The sequence below is a fragment of the Oryctolagus cuniculus genome, chromosome 5, assembly GCF_051225735.1.
Source record: "Oryctolagus cuniculus isolate XC-2025 breed Fujian yellow rabbit chromosome 5, ASM5122573v1, whole genome shotgun sequence".
In the NCBI taxonomy this organism is placed as follows: domain Eukaryota; kingdom Metazoa; phylum Chordata; class Mammalia; order Lagomorpha; family Leporidae; genus Oryctolagus; species Oryctolagus cuniculus.
Genome location: NC_142871.1, coordinates 74,399,741 through 74,413,644, shown reverse-complemented (window position 1 = coordinate 74,413,644; position 13,904 = coordinate 74,399,741). Strand labels below are relative to the sequence as shown.

Sequence of the window (13,904 nt, the reverse complement as noted above, 5' to 3'; positions counted from 1 at the left end):
CATGGGTGGAAGGACCCAAGGACTTAGGCCATCTTCTGCTGCTTTCCCAGGCCATAGCAGAGAGCTAGATTGGAAATGGAGCAGCTGGTACTTGAATTGGCCCCCATATGGGATGCCAGCCCTGCAGGTGGCGGCTTTACCCACTGTGCCACAGCGCAGGCTTCTCTATGCATTTCAATAAATGAGTACATAAATTTTAATAAAAATATGGTACATACACAATGGGATTCTATCCAGCCATAAAAGGTAGAAATTCTGTCAATTTACATAAACATGAATGAAACTAGATATCATTAAGTTAAATAAGCCAGGCACAGAAAAATAAGTACCACATTATCTTTCTTATAGGTGGATTCTTTAAAACATGGTCTAATAGAAATTGAAAATCTAATGGTGTTTACCAGAAGTTGGGAGAGATGGTGGAATGGAGAGATAGGAAAAGTTATTTAACAGGTCCTATGTTCTAGTTAAGATTAAGAAATATATCTATATAAAATGATACTGTATTGTATGTTTCTTTAACAAATGAGAAGAAAGTATTTTGAATATTCATAAAGAAATATTATGTGTTTGAGGAGATATATATTTTTGCCCTGATTGGACCTTATATATAGTGTATATACACACACGCACACACACACATATATTTGTCAAAACATATATATGTCAAAACATTACATTGTATCCAATAAATATGTGCAACTTCTAGGTGTTAAAAGTTTTTAAAAAACTATGACAAAAGGAAAGGAAAGGAATGGAAAGGGAATTTATAAATGTAATTTGAAAATAAAAATGTCTAGGTTGTATTAAAGAAAGATGAATATAACTACTGTTGAATCTCTCTACAATCTCAAATTCAGGTTATTTCTGTAAAATCATTTTCCTTTTGAAATACTGAAATTATTTTGGAAAAATCTGTGATTTACTTTCCTAGTGATGATTTATTCTTAGATTTATTCTTAGAGCTTCAGGCCTATATTTTAGGTTCATGTTTGACTGGAAGAACGTGGCTTTCAGTTTAAGTAGCACAATTCACAGGTTGGGTCTCAATGGTCATATGCTGTTTTATTTCTCTTTTTAAAAAAATGTTTATTTGAGATAGGCAGGGTGTGTATGTGTGTGGCAGTGAGGGCTCCCATTGGTTGGTTAACTCCCCAAATGTCCTCAATGGCTGAGAATGGGCTGGGCCAAAGAGAGCAGTAAAAACTTAATCAAAGTCTCTCATTTGGGTGGCAGCAACCTAATTACTTGAGTTGTCACTTGCTGCCTCCTAAGGTTTACATTTGCAAGAAGCTGGAGTCAGGAGTTGTAGATGAACATGGGACTCAGACATTCTGATGGGATGTGGTATCTTAACTGGTGTCCTAAGCACTAGGTTAAATACCCACCTCATTTGTCATTTGTGAACCAACCCTATGACCAAAGGAATGAATTATTTCTACTAACCTAACTAGTGATATATGCTTCAACTCTGTTACTGGTAGTAGATTCACTTCTACAAGAAGCACATAGTTTCATTATAGAGTAGTGTGTGATCTTTCTTAAACATATCATAGTTGAAGAATTTCTTGGATTGACTAGAATGGTTAATAAGACTTTGGGTAGAAAATACAATGAATTCCTACACTAAGAATGTAACCATTGTTGAAAAGATAGTCCTGGGCTTTGAACCAATAGAGACTGAGTCATGATTCAATGGGCTCAATCTGTACAACAAACTGTTATTTTGAGTGAATTACTTGAGGCTGCGTAGCCTAGTGAATGATGTATATAGTTGAAACTCCTTGTCTAATTGCCAAGCCTTTGATCATTTTTTCTATCATTATTGATGGTAAAATCTAGGTAGGAATTAAATACAAATATTTAGATATTGTGTTGATCACAGGAAATGAAAATTCTCACAGCAAAAAAAATTCTTTTAAAAAGTCATTTAGCTGGAGAAATAGTTATATACCATATCTTGTTAAGTGGCTTGGATATTTGTATCCTCCAGTTTGAGGGTTGATAAGCAGGATCTTTCCTTTCATGTGTTTCTTTCCACACATTTGTTGCAGAACTGCTATAATTCTAGACGGTTCTTACCTGGGTTTCTACCATAGTTTGACATTGCTATGTTTCCCCATTCCATTTCACTTACTTCCCATATTTTAGCCTCAGATTCCTTGGAGCTCCTAGCTAATCCGACTAACATATGACAGAGAATTCATAGAAAATCTGCATGCTAGAACATAGGTATTTTCTTCTTGGTATTAGCTGTCATCTATTTTTTTTTTTTAAAGCAGGGGAGAAGAGAGGAAGAGAGGAGAGGGAGGGGCAAAAGGGGATAGGAAGAAAGAGCGCATCCTTTTGTTTATTACCCAAATGCCCACAAAGCCAGGGCTAGGCTAGGCCAGAGCTGCAGCTCAATCCAGTTCTCCCCTGTGGGTTGTAGGGACTCAAGTACTTGAGCCATCATCTGATGTCACCAAGTGTGTGCATTGGCAGGAAGCTGGAATTGGGAGTGGGGATTGACTGGCACCCAGGCACTCTGATATGGTATGTGGGCATCCCAAATAGCTCCTTAACTACTGCACCAAAGGCCTGCCTCTGTCATAATCTAATAGAAATCAGTCTAAAGGAGATAATTTCAAACATGGTGGAAAGAACAATGCTGTGACGTAAGGTTTCTCTTGGTGGAAACAATGGATCAAACACATCAGATTTTTACAGGGGTTGTTCTTGACTCCTTTTATGGATTTTTTTTAAAAAGAGTTTGTTTGTTTACTTGAAAGTTATAGAGAGAAAGAGGCAGAGAGAGAAAGAGAGGTCTTCCTTCTGCTGGTACACTCTCCAAATGACCACAACGGCCAGAGCTGTGCCAATCTGAAGTCAGGAGCAGGAGCTTCTTCCAGGTCTCCCATGTGGGTGCAGGGGCCCAAGGACTTGGATCATCTTCTACTGCTTTCCCAGGGCAGAGCAGAGAGCTGGATCAGAAGTGGAGTAGCCGGGACTCGAACCGGCACCCTTATGGGATGCCGGCACTGCAGGTGGCGGCCTTACCCACTACACCACAGTGCCGACCCCTTCCTTTTATGGATTTTTATGTAGGAAAGATAAATGCAAGTAAACCAAGAACTAAAAATAACTTGAGAGTTTTAGGAAGTAACAGAATGTGTGATTAATGTCTGGCTAAAATGCTATTAACTCAGCAAATACTGTTCAATATGTCTAAATGATTCCCTGTTTAATTATGTTATAATTTTTCAAAAATTCATATGTATTTCATGTCTAACTTTGATTAACCAGTGACAGAACAATTTATTTCTGGGCTGTATTTCATTGCATCTCATATGGGATGCTGGCAATGCAGGCAGAGGCTTAGCCTACTATACCACCTTGCTGTTCTACCATGTGTTAATTTTATTTCCTGCCACTTTACCAAACTCTCTTATGAGTTCCAATAGTCTCTTAGTGGAGTCTTTTGGTTCCCCTTTATATATAGAATTCTGTCAACTGTAAACAGGGATAATTTGACTTCCTCCTTTCCAATTTGTATCATACCTTTGATTTCTTTTTCTTGCCTGATGACTCTGGCTAAAACTTCCAGGACTATATTGAATAGCAGTGGTGAGAGTAGACATCCTTGTCTGGTTCTGGATCTTAGTAGAACTGTTTCCAACTTTTTCCCATTCAATATAATGCTGGCTTTGTCTTTTTCCCCCAAAGAAACCATTTATTTAATGAGTACAAGTTTCGTAAGTACAACTTGAGGAATATAGTGGTTCTTCCCAGCATACCTGCCCTTTGACCCCTAATCCCACCCCACCTCATCCTCCCTCTCCCATTCCCAGTCCCATTATCCATTAAGAAAAAGAAACAAACAAAACCAAAAAACTGTTCCTCAGCAGTCAAGACAATTGCTGTTCAAGTCATTGCTTCTCAAAGTGTCAATTTCACTTCTAAAGATTTCCTTTTAGGTGCTCTATTAGTTATCACAGATCAAAGAGAACATATGTATTTGTCCCTTTGGAACTGGCTTATTTCACTGAGTATGATGTTTTCCAGATTCATCCATTTTATTGCAAATGACCGGATTTCATTTTTTTTTTTTACTGCTGTGTAGTATTTCATGGAGTATATATCCCATAATTTGATTCCATGTTTTAGCTATTGTGAATTGAGCTGCAATAAACAGGGGGTGCAGATAACTCTTTTATTTGCTAATTTCATTTCCATTGAGTAAATTTCCAGGAGTGGGGTGGCTGGATCTTATGATAGGTCTATATTCAGATTTCTGAGGCATCTCCAAACTGATTTCCATAGTAGTTTGACCAGTTTACATTCCCACCAACAGTGGATTAGGGTACCTTTTCCCCCACATCCTTGCCAGCATTTGTTGTTTGTTGATTTCTGTATGAAAGCCATTCTACTTGGAGTGAGGTGAAACCTCATTGTGGTTTTGATTTGCATTTCCCTGATGGCTAGTGATCTTGAGCATCTTTTCATGTGTCATGTTGGTCATTTGGATATCCTCTTTTGAAAAATGTCTGTTTAAATCCTTGGCCCATTTCTTTACTGGGTTATTTGTTGTTGTAGAGTTTCTTGATCTCTTTATATATTTTGGTTATTAATCCTTCATCAGTTGCATTGTTTGCAAATAATTTCTCCCATTCTGTCTGTTGCCTCTTCACTTTCCTGAGTGTTTCTTTTTCAGTACAGAAGCTTCCTATTTGATATAATCCCAAAGCCAAATTTTGGCTTTGATTGCCAGTGTCTCTGGGATCTTTTCAAGAAATATTTGCCTGTGCCAATGTCTTACAGGGTTTCCCCTATGTTCTCTAGTAATTTGATAGTATCATGTCATAGATTTAGGTCTGTAATCCATTTTGAATTGATTATTTGTGTAAAGTATAAAGTGGGGGTCCTGCTTCATACTCCTGCATGTGGAAATCAAGTTTTCCCAGCACCATTTGTTGAAGAGACTGTCCTTGCTCCGGGTATTGGTTTCAGCTCCTTTGTCAAAGATAAATTGGTTGTAGATGCTTGGTTTGATTTCTGGTGTTTCTATTCTGTTTGATTGTCTATCCATCTGTTCTGTGCCAGTACCAGGCTGTTTTGATTATAACTGCCTTGTAGTATGTCTTGAAATCTGTTATTGTGATGCCTCCAGCTTTGTTTGTGTTGTATAAGATTGCTTTAGATATTTGGTGTTTCCGTATGAATTTCAGCATCATTTTTTTCTAGATCTGAGAAGAATGTCTTTGGTATTTTGATTGATATCACATGGAATCTGTAAATTGCTTTTAGAAGAATGGACATTTTGGTGATATTGATTCTTCCAATCCATGAACATGGAAGATTTTTCCATTTTTTGGTATCTTTTTCTATTTCTTTCTTTAATGTTTGGCAATATTCATTGTAGAGATTTTTGGTATCCTTCGCTGAGTTTATTCCAAGATATTTGATTATTTTGGTAGCTATTATGATGGGATCGATCTTAGAAGTTCTTTTTCAGTCATAGAATTGTCTGTGTATACAAAGGCTGTTGATTTTTTGTGTTGATTTTATATCCTGCTACTCTCCCAAACTCTTCTATGAATTCCAAAAGTCTCTTGGTGGAGTCTTTTGGATCCCCTATATATAGAATCATGTCATCTGTAAATAGGGATAGTTTGACTTCCTCATTCTTAATTTGAATCCCTTTGATTTTTTTCTTGTCTAATGGCTTGGCCAAAACTTTCAATAATATATTGAATAGCAATGTTGAGGAAGGGCATATTGGTCTGGTTCTGGATCTCAATGGGAATGCTTCCAACTTTTCCCCATTCAGTATGACACTGGCCATGGGTTTTCATAAATTGACTTGATTGTGTTGAGGAATGTTCCTTCTATACCCAATTTGCTTAAAGATTTTATCAAGAACGGATATTATATTTTATGAAATGCTTTCTCTATATCTATTGAGATCCAGTCTTGAGCTTTACTTTGATGGGAAGGGTCTCCTTTCCTTTCCTTTCCTTTCCTTTCCTTTCCTTTCCTTTCCTTTCCTTTCCTTTCCTTTCCTTTCCTTTCCTTTCCTTCCCTTCCCTTCCCTTCCCTTCCCTTCCCTTCCCTTCCCTTCCCTTCCCTTTCCTTTTTTTTACAGAGGAGGGGGAGAAAGAGAGAGAGAGAGAGAGACAGACAGACAGACAGACAGATCTTCCATCCTTTGGTTCATTCCCCAAATGGCTGCAATGGCCAGAGTGGGCTAATTTGAATCCAGGAGCAAGGAGCTTATTCTGGGTCTCTCATGTGGGTGCAGGGGCCCAAGTACTTGGACCATCTTCTATTTCTTTCCCATGACTTAGCAGAGAGCTGGATGGGGAGTAGAGCAGCTGGGACTCAAACTGGAACCCATGTGGGATGCTGGCACCACATATAATGGCTTTACCCACTACGCCACAGCACCAGCCACTGGAGGGTCTATATTAATGATTCAATATCTTCCTTGGTTATCGGTCTGTTTGGACTTTTTATGTCTTCATGACTCAATTTAGGTAGATTGTATATGTTCAGGAATCTATCCATTTCTTCTAAGTTTCTCAATTTCTTGGCATTTAGATCTTTATAGCTGTTTGTCTTAATTCTTGATGATTGCTTCTATTTCTGTGATATTTGTTAATGCATCTCCTTTTTCATCTTATTTTATTGATTTGGGTCAATGGTCTATCTTTTTTTTTTCCAAAAAAAGGCACTTAATTTCACTGATCCTCATTTTTTTATTTCAATTTTGTTTATTCTCTAATTTTAATTATTTATTTCCTCCTACTAATTTTGGGCTCAGTTTGTTTTGTTTTTCAATGTTCTGGAAATGCATAAATAGCTTATGTATTTGATGCCTTTCCAATTTTTTTTGTGTAGGCACCAATTGCTATAAACTTCCCTCTTTCCTGCTTTTGCTGTATCCCCTAAATTTTCATATGTTGTATTTTCATCTTCATTTGTTTCAAGGAATTTTTTTATTTCCATTTTGATTTCTTGTATGACCAACTGTTCATTCAGGAAGATGTTGTTCAGTTTCCATGTGTTTTCACATTTTCTAGAGATTCTTGTGTTGTTAATTTCCAGCATCATTTTGTTGTGGTCAGAGAAGATGCATGGCATGATTTCAATTTTGAATTTGCTGAGACTTTCTTTGTGGCTGAGTATATGGTCTATCCTAGAGAAAGTTTCATGGACTGATAAAAAGAATGTGTATTCTGCAATTGTGGGATGAAAATGCAGTACATAACAGTTAGGTTCATTTGGTCCATAGTGTAGATTAGCTTTGCTGTTTCTTTGTTGATTTTCTGTCTAGTTGATCTGTCCATTAATGAAAGTAGGGTGTGAAGTTCCCTGTTACTATTGTACTGGAGTCTATGTCTCCCTTTAGATCCATTAATGTTTGTTTAAAATAGCCAAGTGCCCTGGAATTAGGTGCTTATATATTTATTATAGTCACACCTTCCTGTTGACTTGATCCTAAATCATTACATAATGCTTCTTTGTCTCTTCTAACTTTTTTTTTGTGTTAAATTCTATTTATCTGATATAAGGATGGCTATATCTACTGAATTTTGCTTTTTATTAGCATGGAATATCTTTTTCCATCCTTTCATTTTGAGGTTGCCTTTTTCTTAGTTGGTGAGGTGTGTTTTTTGCGGGCAGCAGATAGATGAGTCTTGGTTTTTAATCCATTCAGCCAGTGTATATGTTTTAGTTGGAGAATTTAGGCAAGTTTCATTCAAAGTATAATTGAAAATTAACAACTCGGCCCTGCTATTTTTCCATAAATATTGCTATAGTTTGCTTTGGATTTCCTTTGTACTTTTACCAGATTTCCTGCCTTTACATTCTTTCATAATGATGGCCATCTTTCTGTGTTTTTGTGTGTAGCACATCCTTAAGCATCATTTGTAAGGCTGAATGAGTGGTGAGAAATTCTTTTGATTTGTGTTTGTTAAGGCAAGTCTTTATTTCACCTTTATTCGTAAATGAGAGCTTTGCATGGCACAATGTTGTGGGTTGACAGTTTTTTCTTTTAAGTCTCGGATTATGCCTTTCCATCTCTCATGGCCTGTAGGATTTCTGATGAGAAATCAGCTGTAAGTCTAATTGGAAGACGGTGTCATGGCTCACTTTGTTAATCCTCTGCCTGCAGCGCCAGCATCCCAGGTTCTAGTCCCGGTTGGGGTGCCGGGTACTAGTCCCAGTTGCTCCTCTTCCAGTCCAGCTCTGTGCTGTGGCCCGGGAGGGCAGTGGAGGGTGGCCCAAGTGCTTGGGTCCCTGCACCCGCATGGGAGACTGGGAGGAGGTACCTGGCTCCTTGCTTTGGATCGGCACAGTGCTGGCTGTAGAGGGCATTAGGGGAGTGAACCAATGGAAGGAAGACCTTTCTCTCTGTCTCTCTCTCACTGTCTATAACTCTTTCTCTCTCTCACTGTCTAACTCTGCCTGTCAAAAAAAATGTAAGTCTAATTGGAAATTCTCTGAAAGAAATCTGGCATTTTTCTCATGCACATTTTCTCATGCACAATATTTTCTTTGTGTTTTAATGTTGAAAATTTGACTACAATATGTCATGATGTAGATCTTTTCTGGTCTTCTCTATTATTAATTCTATGCCTTGTGTAATTTGATATCCCTTCCTTTCTCCTATTTAGGGAAATTTTCAGTAATCATTTCACTGAATAGACCTTCTAATCCATTCTGTTTCTTTTTCTTAACATTTATTTATTTATTATTTGAAAGGCAGAGTTACAGAGAGACAGAGCAGAGAAAGAGAGAGAAAGTCGTCCATCTGCTGATTCACTCCCCAAATGGCCACTATGGCTGGAGCTGGGCTGATCTGATGCCAGGAGCCTGGAGCTTCTTCCAGGTCTCCCATGTGTGTGCAGAGGCCCAAGTACTTGGGCCATCTTCTACTGCTTTCTCAGGCCATAGCAGAGAGTTGGATTGAAAGTAGAGCAGCCAGGATTTGAACTAGCATTCATATGGGATGCTGGCACTGCAGGTTGCAGTATTACCCACGCCACAGTGCCAGCCCTTCCACTCTATTTCAACAGCTTCAACAACTCCCAAAACCTATATATTGGGTTGTTTGATAGTATCCCATAAATCTTGAACATTGTTTATAATTTTCCTAGTTTCTTCTTTTTTTTTTTGTTTGAGATATTTCAAAGATTTGTCTTCTAGCTTGAATGATGTTCTTTCTTTTTCCTTTCCAAGTCCATTGTTGAGGCTTTCTACTGTGTTTTTTGTTTGACATATTGAATTTTTCATTTCTAATACTTCAGTTTGATTTCTCTTCAAAATCTCAATCTCATGGGAAAATTTTTCCTCATTGTCATATATAGATTTTTTTTAACTTGTGAATTTACTTCCCATTGTTTCTGAGTAATCCTGTGATCAATCCTTTGAATTCCTTTTCAGGCATTTCATCAATCTCTTCATCTTCCCATCTAATATTGAAGTGCTATGTTCCTTTTGGGGAGTCATGTTGTCTTCCTCATTCTTGTTTACTGAACTTCTGCCTTTATTTTCAGGCATTTTTGAAAATACTTGTTGATTTTCTCCTTTGATGGATTTTACCTTTGAACTATTCCCCTGTGGCTTAGTGGAGTGTCTTTTCTTTTAGTGAATACCTAGAGGTGGGTGCTAGGTTGCAGGCTCGTCTTACGAGGCCCACACTGTCAGGATGGTGGGGTGATGGCATTCTTTGACAAGAATCGCCAGGGACAAGTTTCAGTGAATATGTGCATTTATTAACAATCCAGCACAAGCTTTTAAAGGGCAGGCAGAGGGGGTGTAGCTACTTCAGTGCAACACTAACCATAGGATAAAGCCAATATTGGGTCTGCTATGCTTCTCCAATCAGCTTGAGGGTCACGTAGCCTATGTAGTTTTCCAGGTGGTCCTTATGGGTCTGGGCCCCACCTGGGAGGCTGTTTACCTGATTGACAATTATAAGGCCCTTCACAGGAAGTGGGAGTGGGGGAAATGTGCCTGTGGCTTCTGCTACCTGCCAGCAGTCAGATCATAGGACCCTTCCTGGGAGGCATGGTGTGCCATGAGATCTTAACCTCCTGCGTGGGCTAGGCAGGCAGTCTCCCATCCAGGCACAGGATCACCCACACTAGGTGTTGCCAGGGAGTTCTGGTTAGTGTTCCATGTTAGCATGAATATCATGTTAGGGTGACACTTATGTTGGGCATGGTTGATCTCCTCTATTGTAGCAGGGGGAGAGTATGATAACTTCTCTTGGTATAATCATACCCTAAGCTCATCTCTTTCAAGATGTTCAGTGCCCAGGGCTAACCAACAGTGGGTGCAACCCTCACCCTCGCAAATGACGTGTGCATTCCTCAGTGTGAGCATAGATCCCACAGCAATGACCTACTTCAGGCTCTCAGGGAGCCCTGAAGCTCTTGCGCTAGAAACAGTGATTGCTCAGAGAATCTGATACACTCAGCACCCTATCATGCACATAGTTCTTATAGTCTCAGCACACAAGGCTCCCACAATCAGAAGGTGCAGTAGATCCACTCCTGTCCTGTCCATGAGGAGAGCAGAGATATTTCCAGAGCCAGCTGCCTGCGGGTGCTCTGCCTTGGTGGTTTCAGTCCTGGAGCCTGTGATGTATTGAGAGGTTAGGGGCACCTCACAGTCCTATGTGTGTACCCAGCCCCCAGTCAGCCTTCCCAGCCAGAATCAATATCAGTGGGGAATGCACATTTTTTCTCTCTGGTAAAAATCTCCTGATCACACGCACACACAAGAGCCTCTGCAGCTGCTACTGGTGTCAAAATGGCACCTTCTCCCTGCAGTATGCTCGTTGCCATTGTGCAGTTGATGGGGAGAAAAGAGGTGCTTTTTTCTTTGCTAGGTTAGGTGGGTTCTCTGCCCCTTGTTAGGGCTACAGGTGAACTCAGACAATGTGGTCCACAGGGCTCTCCCTCTGGCAATATCACCAGTGGCATGGGCTGCTGTAGTCTGCTTTCCCCTTGCTCTCCAAAGCTAGCACATCCTCCAGCTCTTAGCTGCAGGGATTGCATATTGCGTCTGTGCTCGTTGCTGTGTGTCCACATCTTACGTGCTGATCCATGGCATCCCTCTTCCTTCTGTGGAATTTCCATTGCAGATTTCTCTCCAACTCTCCCCTAGGAATGCACTTCCTCCACTTTTTTTTCTGCTATTTTCCCCTTGTCTAAAGCAGTATGTCTTTTCCCTATTCAGCCATTTTGGCACCTCTGTTACTTTCATATCACTTTCCTATTTTTTTAATCACTTTCAAAATAAATTATGAGACATGACATTAACATATCAAAAGAAAATACAAAAACAAAATACAAATCCTTACATATTGCTTTCTGAAAGGATTATGTAGGTATTAGTTTACCATAGCTTTCCCTGTATATATTATCTATATTTGAAATTTAAAAAAAGATTTCTTATGGTGGCATCACATTGATGTTTGGATACTATGCTTTGATTATTAGTGATGGTTATTTGTTGGGGAATAGTCCGCGGTGGCATTGCTAGGCGGAGGTTTTCAGTTTCAGTTTTGACCGGGGGCTTTCCAATGGGTAGCGCTCTCCGGAGGCAGAGGGACCGAGGTTGCGGTAAACAACAAGATGGCTCCAGGACCCCCGCAGTGAGTCTGCCTGCCTGCCTGCTGCGTGACACCTCACCTCATTGGCCAAAGGACGCGTGCCCTTCACGTGAACAGAGACCGGATTGGTGTGCCTGATGCATGGACTCTAGCTTGCTTCCGATTGGCCACATTTTGTATATAAGCCACGGGTGTAAGGCGGAAGCTCTCTCTCTCCTCTCCTTTCCTCCTTCCTTTCTACGTCTGTCACGTCTATTTTCTCTAATAAAAAGTCTACTGAAGACCGATAAGCGTTCTTTTCTCGCCCGAGAAACTGTCGTTGTGGGCCCTGGGTTGAGTCTGCTGGCCAGACTCCCCGAGACGCTAGCGGCAGTTATTAATTTTATATTTGCACATAATTATACTTGTGCAAATTATTATCCCTTGAGTGGATTTTCGGTTTATATCCATCTTTATTCTGTAATTCCCTTAATGTCTAAGAATTCTTTATAAATATATTGTTTTACTAAAACTACCTTCAAAATCGCCTTCTAATCATTTTAGCCATCACTTTTCCACTTATAATTCAATTTTCACTACCTTTTGTGTTTTAAACTGGGCTTTAACTGGCAAAAGAATGTTTCACAACTCAAAGGACCACTGTATACATCTATATAAATATAGAAGACATCTGGTGTATAAGACATCTGGTTGGGCACTCATGGAAATGGCACTGAGGTATCACCTGGGAAATTAGGTGGCAGTGGCCTTATGTTTCAGAAAAAGTATCAACTCATATCAGCTAGATCCAGCTTAAGTTTTTGCTCTGTCACAAGCTGGATAACATGGACCGATAGCATCTCTAAGGCTCATTTATAAAAGTGGGATCTCAAGCCTTCACATCATATAGGCTAAATGAGATAATTGTATATAGTAGGAATCGAATGAGTGAAAGATAATGCAAGTTGTAGAAGCCCAGTAAATAAGTTCCTTTTATTCCACTTCTTTCTTTTGATGGGAATCCTCCAATTACCTTGAGAAAGAGTTCAGTAAAATTTTTCCTTTTGTACGCCATAAGGGGAACCTGTTGTGCCTTTTCTGAGTGCCATGATTGTGGGCAAATCACCTGACTTCATCTGTAACATGTTATAACAAATGTTATCTTAGAGCCCTCACAGGATTGTTGTGTAGAATAAATAAATGTATGTGTGAAAAAAAAAATCACAAACAAACCTGGGCTTTAAAAACTAACATTGAAATGTTTCTTTTTCCCTTGGTAAGAAACTGTTCTATTTTGATGAAAATGAGAGTTTAATTTTAATAAAAGAATTAGTTGCATTATTTAATATAAACAAAAAGTACTTTTGGAATGGTTAATTTGGGTAAATAACAAAATTTGTAAGTTTCAGATCTTTAACTCTGTCTTACCAATTTTCACTTAAAATATACATTCTTTACAGCTAGCTTTTGGCTATTTTTACTAGCAAATTTTCTTTTTTTCTTTTTGACAGGCAGAGTTAGACAGAGAGAGAGAGAGAGAGAGAGACAGAGAGAAAGGTCTTCCTTCCATTGGTTCACTCCCCAAATGACCACTATAGCTGGTGCGCTGTGGCGAACCAAAGCCAGGAGCCAGGTGCTTCCTCCTGGTTTCCCATACGAGTGCAGGGCCCAAGCACTTGGGCCATCCTCCACTGCCTTCCTGGGCCACAGCAGAGAGCTAGACTGGAAGAGGAGCAACTAGGACAGAATCTGGTACCCCAACCGGGACTAGAACCCAGGGTGCTGGTGCCACAGGCGGGGGATTAGCCAAGTGAGCTGTGGTGCCAGCCACAAATTTTCTTTTTAAAATCCAATTCAAACTGTTGGCAACTCTAAACTTAATACTTTCATTGTTTATAATTTTGTTCCTCAGATTTCTCATATTAAAGAAAACTCCCGTCCCGGTTGCTCCTCTTTAGGACTAGCTCTCTGCCATGGCACGGGAGTGCAGTGGAGGATGGGCCAGGTGCTTGGGTCCTGCACCCGCTTAGGAGACCAGGAGAAGCACCTGGCTCCTAGCTTCGGATCCACACAGTGCGCTGGCCGCAAGGCACCAGCGGTAGCAGCCACTTGGGGGGTGAACCAATGGAAAAAGGAAGACCTTTCTCTCTGTCTCTCTCTCTCTCTCACTAACTTTATGTGTCCAAAAAAAAAAAAAAAAAAAAAAAAAAAAAAAAAAAAGACAACTCCCTATACAGCATCCTCCAAACACAGAAAAATCCATTTGAATATAATAGAGAAGAAAAAAGCAGAAAATCAAATAGTAGATGATCCTTAA

The 13,904-nt window shown here is 39.6% G+C and overlaps 1 long non-coding RNA gene across 1 annotated transcript in view; it reads left to right on the top strand.

Annotated features, from left to right (window-relative positions):
• LOC149126554 (uncharacterized) overlaps positions 1-13,904 on the top strand; it is a 519,369-nt gene that overhangs the window by 109,564 nt on the left and 395,901 nt on the right. The window lies entirely within an intron of this gene.